The sequence below is a fragment of the Haematobia irritans genome, chromosome 5, assembly GCF_050003625.1.
Source record: "Haematobia irritans isolate KBUSLIRL chromosome 5, ASM5000362v1, whole genome shotgun sequence".
In the NCBI taxonomy this organism is placed as follows: Eukaryota; Metazoa; Arthropoda; class Insecta; order Diptera; family Muscidae; genus Haematobia; species Haematobia irritans.
Window position 1 is genome coordinate 157,472,990 of NC_134401.1, and position 12,821 is coordinate 157,485,810.

Below are 12,821 nucleotides of genomic sequence, written 5' to 3' on the forward strand. Positions count from 1 at the left end.
TAGTCTTAAATACTGGGTGGAGGACGGACACCTGCACAAATAGAAAAATTTTTATAGACTCACTGTCGTGTTTGTAGTCTACAACGTTTCTGCTCGCTCTACATGTTGACAAGATGTTTGCCAATCTTGGCATTTTTTTGTTGTTTTTTTTTTGCTTTTTTCTAACCACCAGGTCCGTCCGTCCATATTCGCTGTCATAGTTGTGGTTTTTATTTTATTTCATTTGAACTTTTCTTATTGTTATTGTTGCCATTTAAAATGATTCTCTGTGGGCTATTCGATGCAATTCTATTAGCAAAACGACCCAGAGCCATTCAGTCTAAGCGACCTATGGGCAATTAAACAGATAGCCACACAAACGGTCGGACGGATGGACCAAGAGATATTCATATTTTATTGATATGACAGTCATATGAACGTAGCAACCAACCAACTAACTAACAGATGGGGAGTATGAACTGACACACATCTTGAAACGATTTGAAGAACCGCATTTGGTACACGTGAGTAGCGTCATGGACCGACCGGCCATGCAATAGTTTTATTATTCTGGGCCTGATAAGAACTGACTGAACTCAAGCATTTTCATTTTTTTTTGTTTTTTTGCAAAAATTCTATTTGCCCATTATTCACTGACAACTAAAAGGTGCTGGCGGTGATTATAGTCTTAAGTTGGCATATATTTTAATGGAGCTTTGTGATGATGGCCTTTGACTGGCGGGGGATATAAGAAAAGTTTTTTTTTCATTATTAATGAAGATGAAAAGTTAAAAACTAATGCGTATTTATTTAAAATTTTTTTTTTCTTTTGCCAACGCATATGTCTCTGATTAATTTAATTAAATTAAATATAAACATTTACCATATTAATATAAATATATGTGAACATGCATACGGTCAAATAAAGTTACATTAAGTGGGATCGATAATTGAATTTCGCTTATACAGAATTTTAATATAATTTAATTTCGGGTATACATAATTTAATTTTTAATTTGATTTAATTTAATTTCAATTTAATTTAATTACTTTAATTTAATTTCAATTTAACTTAATTTAATTTAAATTACTTTAATTTACTTTAATTCAGTCATAAACTAAAATAAAGTTAAATTGACAACAGAAATTTTTGTTGAATTTTGTTCTCAGGCTATACGTATGTAGAAAACTCGCTCCACCCTTATGTACACTCATTTGCACTCATTGGGCTGTTATATTATTGGTCATACGTTTAATGTAAAGTGTTAACATATGTCCACATTTGCCTTCCATATACACCATCTCACATACATGTATGTATGTCTCTCTGTATGTATATAGGAAAGAGTGCATGGGCATATTTATTCTCATAGTAATAATACTAAAGTTGACAGATAGACGGACATTTGTGTGTGATTTTATAAGTCTTAACCAGGCAGAATATCATTAGATTCCTTATCTGGCCGTCGTTTAAAAACAATAAAAAAAAACAACAACAACAAGACGATTAGAAACTCTTGTGTGTTTGTTGGCCTCTATTGTTGTTGTTGTTGTAGTTGGTTGTTTGCTATAGAGATAATGGATATTTGAATAAGAGAGAAGGGTGTGGGGGAATATAAATGTAATCCACCACAGAAAAAGTGTAGGTCAGTAGTTGTGGTTGCCTAATTGATTATACCCTACCGGCAGTCGATATTTAGTTATACATAGCAATTTAATTAAAATGTGTGACCGTTTTCGTGTAGGGGAACATAGAATCTTAGGATTTTTTGTAGGCTGATCTTAGAATATCTAACATTAATTGAAACTAATTGGACACTTCTAAAATAAATACCTCTGACAAATAAATATAAATATGTGAAAAAATAGTTGGGCGAAAATAACGGTACTTCAATTTTAACATTTTAACGATATTTATCAGTCTCTCCACTATGACGCTATGAATAATAAATATACGTAGATCGTAGGAGAGTTGCTTTTTTATATATATTCGGAAGAAATTTACTGCAAATTTTTAATTTTTGGTGAAAAATGCCTTGAGGAAGTGAACTTATAGATGATAAAAGCGGAAAAATGATCGAAATGAACCTTGTTGGCGAAAAAATTTAAGAAATTGCATCTGTGATAAATTGACATCGCAAATTATAAAAAACTTCCGCAAACTATGGTTGTACTAAATGCAATGGATGCATTTTTACCACATTTTTATGTCGTATGCTTGCGTAAAGCCAAAGAACTTCGTCCAATGGACTCCGAAGTTGACAAACCAGAGTATTACCTCATAACAGGTTGGATGATAAGTCCCCGTTCTGACACATAGATGGCGTCGCTAGTATTAAATGCATATTATTTTTATATAGTACCAACCTTCAAATGATTCGTGTCAAAATTTGACGTCTGTAAGTCAATTAGTTTGTGCGATAGAGCGTCTTTTGTGAAGCAACTTTTGTTATTGTGAAAAAATGGAAAAAAAGTATTTTCGTGCTGTGATAAAATACTGTTTTCTGAAGGGAAAAAATACGGTGGAAGCAAAACCTTGGCTTGATAATGCGATTCCGGACTCTGCCCCAGGGAAATTAACAATAATTGATTGGTATGCAAAATTCAAGCGTGATGAAATGAGCACGGTGGACTGTGAACGCAGTGAACGCCCGAAAGAGGTGGTTACCGACGAAAACATCAAAAAAATCCACAAAATGATTTTGAATGACCGTAAAATGTAGTTGATCGAGATAGCATAGGCCTTAAAGATATCAAAGGAACGTGTTGGTCTTATCATTCATCAATATTTGGATATGCGGTAGCTCTGTGCAAAATGGGTGCCGCGCGAGCTCACATTTGACCAAAAACAACAACGTGTTGATGATGCGGAGCTGTGTTTGCAACTGTTAACTCGTAATACACCCGAGTTTTTCCGTCGATATGTGACAATGGATGAAACATGGCTCCATCACTACACTCCTGAGTCCAATCGACAGTTGGCTGAGTGGACAGCGACCGGGGAACCGTCTCCGAAGCGTGGAAAGACTCAAAAGTCTGCTGGCAAAGTAATGGCCTCTGTTTTTTGAGATGCGTATTGGAATAATTTTTATCGATTATCTTGAGAAGGTAAAAACCATCAACAGCGACTATTATATGGCGTTATTGGAGCGTTTGAAGGTCGAAATCGCGGCAAAACGGCCCCATATGAAGAAGAAAAAAGTGTTGTTCCACCAAGACAACGCACCGTGCCACAAGTCATTGAGAACGATGGCAAAAATTCATGAATTGGGCTTCGAATTGCTTCCCCACTCACCATATTCTCCTGATCTGGCCCCCAGCGTCGTTTTCTTGTTCTCAGACCTCAAAAGGATGCTCGCAGGGAAAAAAATTTGGCTGCAATGTCGAGATGATCGTCGAAACTGAGGCCAAAATCGAAGGAGTACTACCAAAATGATAACAAAAAATTGGAAGATCGTTATAATCGTTGTATCGCTCTTGAATGCAACTATGTTGAATAATAAAAACGAATTTTGACAAAGAAATGTGTTTTTCGTTGTTAGACCGGGGACTTATCAGTCAACCTGTTATAATCTAACAAAACCTATTCAAGTCTTCCAAATGGGCAACCTTCCCATCAACACTTTGAAGCCGTGAGTTGAATGGCTTTAGTCTGCTGAATATAGATTCAAGATCAGGAAAGTTAGCAGGTATCCGGCAACGTGCCTCAATCTTTTGTGAAGAAGTACCACTTTTTTATATCGTATGCTTGGGAAAAACCCGGTAGCCTGACTAGCAGTCTGAAGGTAGACTCTTATGGCGTCATCCAATTTAGTAACATCAATAAAAATCCGTCCAATGGGCTTTGGAGTTGGCAAACCAGAGTGTGACCTCTGGTTTCATGATGGACTATTGTGCTACATCCGAAATTCGTAATAGGTATCTCTCAAATTATATAACATAGTATTCCGATTAATAAAAACACTGACGGTTTTTTTATGATTAACACTTGTTTATGTCATATGCTTGCGAAAAGCCTGAAAGTCGTGTCCCCGAAGTAGACTCGTTGGTATTATCCGATTTGGTAACACCAATGGAAATCCGTTCAATGGGCTCTGCATTTGGTAAACCATGGCATGATGGGCTATTGTGTCACACCTGAAATTCGTAATAGGTATCTCCCAAATTACATAGTATTCCGATTAATAAAAACACTGACAGTTTGTTGTTTGAATTATTACCTCATTTTTATGTCGTTGCTTGGGAAAAGCCTGAAAGTCGAGTTCCCGAAGTAGACTCTTATGGCGTAATTCGTGTCCCCGAAGTAGACTCTTATGGCGTAATTCTTTGGCATTATCCGATATGGTAACACCAATAGAAATCCGTTCAATGGGCTCTGAAGTTGATAAACCATTGTAAGATGGGCTATTGTACCTCACCCGCAATAGGTATCTCTCAAATTACATAGTATTTCGATTAATAAAAACACTGACTTTACCACATTCTTATGTCGTGTGCTTGGGGAAAGTCCAAGAACTTCGTCCAATGGGCTCTGAAGTTGACAAATCAGAGTATTACCTCATATTTCATTGCGTGATGGGCTATTTATTAAAGATTTAAAGTTACTCCAGTGAACAATAAAAAGATTGTCTTGGCCCATCAGCTGATGTAGAACGCCATTCCAAATCAAACTGGACTAACCAATGATGAGCTATATTGTGCTTCATCCGAAATTCGTAATAGGTATCTTTCAAAAAGAGAGAAGTTCACCACTGTGGTATCACAATGGACTGATTAGTCTAAGTGAGCCTGAAATATCGGTTTGCCACAATACCTAACCTAACTTATCTTTCAAATTATATATACTATATACTGATATATACTATATACCGATTAATAAAAGCTTGATGGAGAATTCTAGGACACCTGCAATTTGGATGTTAATTTTATTGCATTGAGCATTTAAAATTTGATTCGAAAATTTAAATACAAAAAGCTTTTAAAAATTGAATTAAATTTATACAAAATTAGGATAGGTATAGTTGGCCCCTACCGCTCTACAAAATATACAAAACTATTAAAAAGAATAAAATTTTTTGTCCATATTCAAATTTATTATAAAAACAAATCAGTTAACCCCCACCCATAATATTCAAAAAAGTTTACGTAAATTTTAAATATATTCTTTCACCGATTTTCAGGTAGAGCAAGGATACTTTTTAATCTTCCCTAGGATTTATACTCCCTTTTTATGTATCCTCAGCAAATTTATCTTTTGTAAGTACCTAATTAAAGTCTAAACGGGATGTTAACCCAAAATTATATCTAATCTAAAGTTAAATTTTCCAATTGGGTCTTTTTTTGTTCTTGATGGTCATTGCGCTTTGTTTATTTGTATTTGGCATGGGTCGGGGAACAATATGTCTTCATTACTGCAGAATTCTCAAGTAACCACACCAGATGTTTCTATGACAATTTAGCTATAGAGAACCAGAGAGAGAGAGAGAGAGAGAGTCAATTTGGTTTGTAGTTTGACAACTTATCCCAATTTTATTTACCAACACAAATTTGCTAAAGCAAAGAAGCAACAACACAACTTTATAAATTGTGAGTAAACACAATGAATAGATACAAAACTCGAAAAGAAAGGAAAGACATATGTTCCCCCCAAAACAAAACAAAACAATATACAAAACACAACCACTTCTATGGTATTACTTGGCTTGTATTGTGGTGGTGCTTTGCTTAGTATTCCCTATATAATTGACTAGAGAAGTACTTTGCACTCAAATCAGCTGTTTTTAGGAGAATTAATCATATGTTTTCAGTGCACTGTTACTCACGCACCCATACAAATGTGTTTTCAAAACACCACCCCACCCCCTCCCAAAATTCGTTTCTCAAACATTTGTTCATCTTATAGCATTGCATTTGTTTCTCAGAGAATTAAATCATATGTTTTCATGCCGTAGTACTCACATACACATTCGTACATTCGTATATGTTATGAAAAATTCATTTGACTCTCTCACATATACTTTGGTGCTTTGGCATTGCATTGGGCACATTGAGTATCTGAGAGATGAGAATATCTGAAATCAGAGAATTAATATTGAATTCTACTTTTATGTGTTTGTTTAGTAGATGGAAGTGCATTTCTTTAGTGTTGCCACTTTTGTAAGAAAAAAAAAGTAAAAATAAAAAAAAAGTTTTTGTCAATTGCTATAGAGAAAAATGAAAATTCCCAAAAATTAAAAAAAAAATCTAGAACAAATGCCATGGTCAAATTAGACTATGAATTAATTGCTGCTTCATCCATGTCTATCTTATTGTTTTCATAATTGAATGAGCAGGTTATTAGCGCCAAGGAAGCCCTTTTTACATGCCTAGACAAAACATATTGGGATTACTTGTTTTAATTAAATTGTGTAAATTATGGAGTTTTCCTTATTACTGGTATATTTTGTTGTTGTATTGAAATTTAATCCAATCCTTGATGATGATTCTTTTGTGGTAGGATTCGTACAATTGCTTTCAATCATTTATGTGGATTGAGTGAAAAGTAATGGCAAGAATTATGTACGTCAGTCACTTGTTCCGTTTACTAGTCCTTTTTACTATCAAATCTTCTCTCTCTCTCTCTCTTTGCAATACTTTCTTAACCATTATGTGGCATGAAGCTCAATTATTTTCTTGTTTCTTCCTCCCAAATGCACATAAATTCTTAATAGTTTCACTTTATAAACAAAACTTACTGTGTACATAAGTGGTGTATGTAAAAAGTAAATGCTTAGACATGTAATTGTGTTTTTGAATTCATCTAAAATAGAAAAAAATCCTTCAAAATTTATATTTATGCGATGATCAAGACCATATATTTCCGTCAGTTCTATTTTTTTCTCTATTTCGTATGCACTTCACAGCAATGCACATCGCACACTCATTTACACAAACACACATTGATCCCAAATCTGAGGAACAATTTTCATTTGTAATCACACATTCGTATATACTCAAGTGTATACACAAAATGTGATGAATGAGTATGTTGGGCTGTGGATGGTAGAAACAAGTTATATGAGTCAAAGCACGAAAAATGCCCTATAAATTTTCTTTGAAAGTATTATGGAAATGAAATTTTGACAAAATTTCCTATAGAAACGAAATTTTGAAAAAAAAAATCCTATGACAAAGACATTTTGACAAAATTTCCCACTGAAATGAAATTTGGCAAAAATATATTAAAATATAGATAGAAATGAAATTATAACAAAATTTCCCATAGAAATGAAATTTTGACCAAATTTCCTATAAAAATTAAATTTTGACAAAATTTCCCATAAAAATGGAATTTTGAGAAAAATTCCAATAGAAATTAAATTAAAAAAAAAATACAAATTCTATAGAAAGGAAATTTTGACAAAATTTATTATAGCAATGAAATTTTGAAAAAAATTTCCTATAGCAAAGCGATTTGGACAAAATTTCCTACAGCAAAGAATTTTGACAAAAGAAATGAAATTTTGTCACAATTTCCTATAATATTGAAATTTTGACAAAATTTCTTATAAAAAGAAATTTTAATAAAATTTTCTACAGAAAGTTTATTTTGACAAAATTTCCCATAAAAATTAAATTTTGACTAAATTTCCTACAAAAATGAAATTTCGACAAAATTTCATATCAAAAGGAATATTGGACATAATTTCCTATAGATATTCGATTTTGAAAAAATTTCCCATAAAAACGAAATTTTGGCAAAAATTCCCATTCAAATAAAATTTACAAAATTTCCTATAGCAAAGAAATTTAGATAAAATTTCCTATAGCAAAGAAATTTTGACTAAATTTCCTATAGCATAGAAATTTGCACAAAATTTCCTACAGCAAAGAATTTTGATAAAATTTCTCATAAAAATTAAATTTTGATAAAATTTCCCATAAAAATGAAATTTTGACAAAATTTCCTATAGCAACGAAATTTGGACAAATTTTCTTATAGCATAGAAATTTGGACAAAATTTCCTATAAAAAAAGAAATTTGGACAAAGTTTCCTATTGCAAAGACATTTTTATAAAATTTCCCATTGCAAAGAAACTTTGTGAAAATTTCCTACAGCAAAGAAATTTGGCCAACATTTTTATGGAAATGCAATTTTTGGCTAAGATTTCCTATAGAAATGAAATTTTGCAAAGAATTTTTATAAAAATTAAATTTTGACAAAAATTTCCTATAGCAAAGAAATTGGGAACAATTTTCTTATAGCATACAAATTTTGGACAAAATTTCCTATAAAAAAGAAATTTGGGCAAAAGTTTCTTATGTCAAAGAAATTTGAACAAAATTTAACATTGCAAAAAAAATTTTCAAAATCTCCTATAGCTAAGAAATTTTTACAAAATTTGCTATAGCAAAGAAATTAGGACAAAATTTTATACAGCAAAAAAAAAATTGAGTAACATTTCCTATAGAAAAAAACTGGACAAAATTTCCTAGAGCAAATTTGGACAAAATTTTCCATAAAAATGAAATTTTAACAAAATTTCTTACAGCAATGAAACTTTGACAAAATTTTCTATAAAAATTAAAAAAAAAAAACTTCATATAAAAATGAAATTTTGTAAAAAATTTTCTATAGAAAGGAGATTTTATCAAAATTTCCCATAGAAATTAAATTTTGTAAAAACTTTCCATAGAAAGGAAATTTTGTCAAAATTTCCTATATAGAAGAAATTTTTACAAAATTTCCTATAGCACAGAAATTTGAACAAAATTTCCTATAGCACAGAAATTTGAACAAAATTTCCTATAGCAAAGAAATAGAAAGGAAATTTTGTAAAAAATTCCTATATCGAAGAAACTTCTACAAAAATTTCTATAGCAAAGAAATTTGAACATAATTTCCTATAGAAACTTTGTCAAAATTCCTATACAGAAGAAATTTGGGCAAAATTTCTTATAGCGAAGAAATGTCAACACAATTTCATCTAGTAAAGAAATTTGGACAAATATTCTCAAAGCATAGAAATTTTGACAAAATTTTCTATAGCAAAGAAATTTGGACAAAATTTCCTATAGCAAAGACATTTTTACAAAATTTCCCATTGCAAAGAAACTTTGTCAAAATTTCTTACAGCAGAGAAATTTGGACAAAATTTTTTATTGAAATGAAATTTTTGACAATAATTTCCTATAGAAATGAAATTTTGCACATATTTTCTATAAAAATGAAATTTTGACAAAATTTCCTATAGCAAACAAATTGAGAATAATATTCTTATAGCATAAAAATTTTTGGCAAAATTTCCTATAAAAACGAAATTTGGACAAAAGCTTCTTATATCAAAGAAATTTTAACAAAATTTCCCATTGCAAAAAAAAATGTCAAAATCTCCTATAGCTAAGAAATTTGGACAAAATTTCATATAGCAAAGAAAATTGACCAACATTTCCTATAGAAAAAAAATTAACAAAATTTCCTAGAGCAATGAAATTTGGACAAAATTTTCCATAAAAATTAAATCTTGACAAAATTTCCTAAAAAATGAAATTTTGAAAAAAGCTTCATATAAAAATGAAATTTTGTAAAACAAGGTATATAGAAAGGAAATTTTCTCAAAATTTCCCATAGAAAGGAAATTTTGTCAAAATTTCCTATATAGAAGAAATTTCTACAAAATTTCCTATAACAAAGAAATTTGAACAAAATTTCCTATAGCAAAGAAATAGAAAGGACATTTTGTCAAAATTTCCTATATTGAAGAAATTTCGCCAAAATTTCCTATAGCAGAGAAATTTGAACAAAATTTCCTATAGAAACTTTGTCAAAATTCCTATATCGAAGAAATTTGGGCAAAATTTCTTATAGCGAAGAAATTTGGACAAAGTTTCCTATAGCAAAGACATTTTTACAAAATTTCCCATTGCAAAGAAACTTTGTCAAAATTTCTTACAGCAAAGAAATTTGGACAAAATTTTTTTATTGAAATTAAATTTTTGACAAAAATTTCCTATAGAAATGAAATTTTGCACAAATTTTCAATAAAAATGAAATTTTGACAAAATTTTTTATAGCAAAAAAATTGGGAAAAAATGTTCTTATAGCATAAAAATTTTGGACAAAATTTCCTACAGCAAAGAAATTTGGACAACATTTTTTATGGAAATGAAATTTTTAAAAATTTCCTATAGAAATGAAATTTTGCACAAATTTTTTATAAAAATGCAATTTTGACAAAATTTCCTATAGTGAAAAAATTTGGAAAAAAAAATCTTATATCACATTTTGGACAAATTTTTCTATAAAAAAGAAATTTGGACAAAAGTTTCTTATATCAAAGAAATTTTAACAAAATTTCCCATTGCAAAAAAAAAATGTCAAAATCTCCTATAGCTAAGAAATTTTGACAAAATTTCCTATAGCAAAGAAATTTGGACAAATTTTTTTATAGCGAAGAAATTTCGACAAAATTTCGCAAAGCAAAGAAATGTGGACAATATTTCTTATTGCAAAGAAATTTTGAAAAAAATTTCCTATAGAAATTAAATTTTGAGAAAATTTTTTGTAGAAATAAAATTTGAGAAAATTTCGTATAGAAATCAAATTTAGACAAACTTTTCTTTAGAAATGAATTTTGGACAAAATTTTCTTTAGAAATGAAATTTTGACAAAATTTCTCTTAAAAAATAAAATTTTATTATTTTTTTACCCTGCGCCACACTGTGGAACAGGGTATTATAAGTTAGTGCATATGTTTGCGAAATCCAGAAGAAGACGAGGTAGACATGTGGTGTCTTTGGCAATATTGTTCAGGGTCGGCCCCTGAGTCGATCTAGCCACGTCCGACTGTCTGCAAACACATTTTTGTAATCAAAGTCTAGGTCGCAATTTTACTCCAAACGACTTCAAATTTGGCACAAGTATGTATTTTGGGTCAGAATAGAACCCTATTGATTTTAGAAGAAATCTGTTAAGTTTCAGATATAGCTCCCATATATATCTTTCGCCCGATATCTACCAATATGGCCCCAGAAGCCAGAATTTCACCCTGATTTACTTTAAATTTTGCACAGGGAGTAGAATTAATATTGTAGCTATGCATGCCAAATTTAGTTAAAATCGGTTCAGATTTAGATATAGCTCCCATATATATCTTTCGACCGATATGCACTTATATGGCCCCAGGAGCTAAAGTTTTGCTCTAATTTGCTTTAAATTTTGCACAGGGAGTAGAATTAATATTGTAGATATGCATGCCAGATTTAGTTGAAATCGGTTCAGATTTAGATATAGCTCCCATATATATCTTTCGCCCGAGGTGGACTTATATGGCCCCAGGAGCTAAAGTTTTGCTCTAATTTGCTTTAAATTTTGCACAGGGAGTGGAATTAACATTATAGCTATGCATGCCAAATTTGCTTGAAATCGGTTCAGATTTAGATATAGCTCTCATATATATCTTTTCCCCGATTTTCACTCATATGACAACAGCGGTCAAAATTGTAATCCGATTTACGTGAAATTTTGCACAGGGAGTAGAAATAACATTCTAACTATGCATACCAAATTTGGTTGAAATCGGTTCAGATTATGATATAGCTCCCATATATACGTGTTGCTTATTTCGGCAAAAATGGCCAAAATACCCAAATTTTCCTTGTAAAATTTTTTTCCTATACTTCTAATACATAGTTATTGACCGATAAATCATGAATACACTTTTTCAAAGTTGTCTAAAAATTGCTTCAGATTTAAATGTTTTCCATATTTTTTTTATTAATAATGTGTTCCACCCCAGGCGATTAGACTGAAATTTTAAGTCTATAGGTTTTTGGAAGTCTAACAAATTTTGTCCAGGTCGAGTCAGATTTAAATGCATGTATAGGGGAACAGAAACCTTTATATGTAGCACCCAACACATCTGACGGATTTGATATGGCGAAAATGTGGATCTACAAAGTGGTGCAGGGTATAATATAGTCGGCCCCGCCTGACTTTAGACTTTCCTTACTTGTTGTTTTTTTTAACTAATTATGACTAAAATATTCAAATGAACTGCAAAACTTTGGGTAATATTTCGTAGTTTAATTTATATTTCTCCACAGTGGTATGGATCGACTCATATAATTGAAAACGAAATGTATGCAATAACAACAACCAACCATCAGCATTTTCAAAAATGTTTACACATAAAAAAATAGCAAATGACAACAACAGCAACAGCAAAAAGACAACAAACCTCTATGGTCATCGTTTTGCTTTTAATTTGAATTTCCTTCCCCTTCCCACCAATTCATATTCTTTAATTGATCATTCTCAACACACAAGAAAACGTCACATTTCGCTCTCTAGCAAGAACTCCCACACTAAAATGCAAAGTCACTCTATACTCTATTCTCTATATCATGTAGTGTTGTTGTTGCTATTGCTTATTTTTGCTCTGGTCTCTAATAGTTGGTTGTGGTTTTATGGGTGACGATGTTTGGTTGGTGGGGGGGTTTGTTTATATGTAAACATAAACAACTTTTATCATCATGTGTTTTCATTCGAATTGTTGTATTTCTGGTTTCTTTTGGGGCATTTGTAGTTCACATTTGTATTTGTAGTTTTTTTTTTATCGTTACAAAAAGAATTGTAGCCATAAACAAAAAAAGAAATGGCAAATGAAACCAGGTTCATGATATTAATCTGGGGCTTAGCATTACTATACCCTGTTTTATTTTATATAGGAAACATAGTTTGGATACATCATAAACATGTTGATATACATACACAGTGTTTCACTTATACAGGGTAATATGTGTGTGGTGTTTCTCTACCTCTCTTATTCTCTCTCTCTCTCTCTCTTACAATATACATTAC

The 12,821-nt window shown here is 31.2% G+C and overlaps 1 long non-coding RNA gene across 1 annotated transcript; it reads left to right on the forward strand.

Annotated features, from left to right (window-relative positions):
* The first annotated feature begins 323 nt into the window (after positions 1–323).
* Positions 324–950, forward strand: LOC142241557 (uncharacterized). Its single transcript, XR_012723690.1, has 2 exons — positions 324–503; positions 647–950. It is a non-coding gene; the product is annotated as an uncharacterized LOC142241557 (long non-coding RNA).
* Positions 951–12,821: the final 11,871 nt, after the last annotated feature.